The sequence below is a fragment of the Scyliorhinus canicula genome, chromosome 6 (genome assembly GCF_902713615.1).
Source record: "Scyliorhinus canicula chromosome 6, sScyCan1.1, whole genome shotgun sequence".
Taxonomy (NCBI): Eukaryota; Metazoa; Chordata; class Chondrichthyes; order Carcharhiniformes; family Scyliorhinidae; genus Scyliorhinus; species Scyliorhinus canicula.
In genome coordinates, this window is record NC_052151.1 from 199,601,376 (window position 1) to 199,601,717 (window position 342).

Consider the following 342-nt stretch of genomic DNA (forward strand, 5'->3'; position numbering starts at 1 on the left):
TCCCTCAGTACTGACCCTCTGACAGTGCAGTACTCCCTCAGCACTGACCCTCTGAAAGTGCAGCACTCCCTCAGCACTGACCCTCTGACAGTGCAGCACTGACCCTCTGACAGTGCAGAACTCCCTCAGTACTGACCCGGACAGTGCAGCACTCCCTCAGTACTGAGCCACTGACAGTGCAGCGTTCCCTCAGTACTGACCCTCTGACAGCGCAGCACTCCCTCAGTACTGACCCTCTGACAGTGCAGCACTCCCTCAGTACTGACCCTCTGACAGTGCAGCGCTCCCTCAGTACTGACCCTCTGACAGTGCAGCACTCCCTCAGTACTGACCCTATAACAG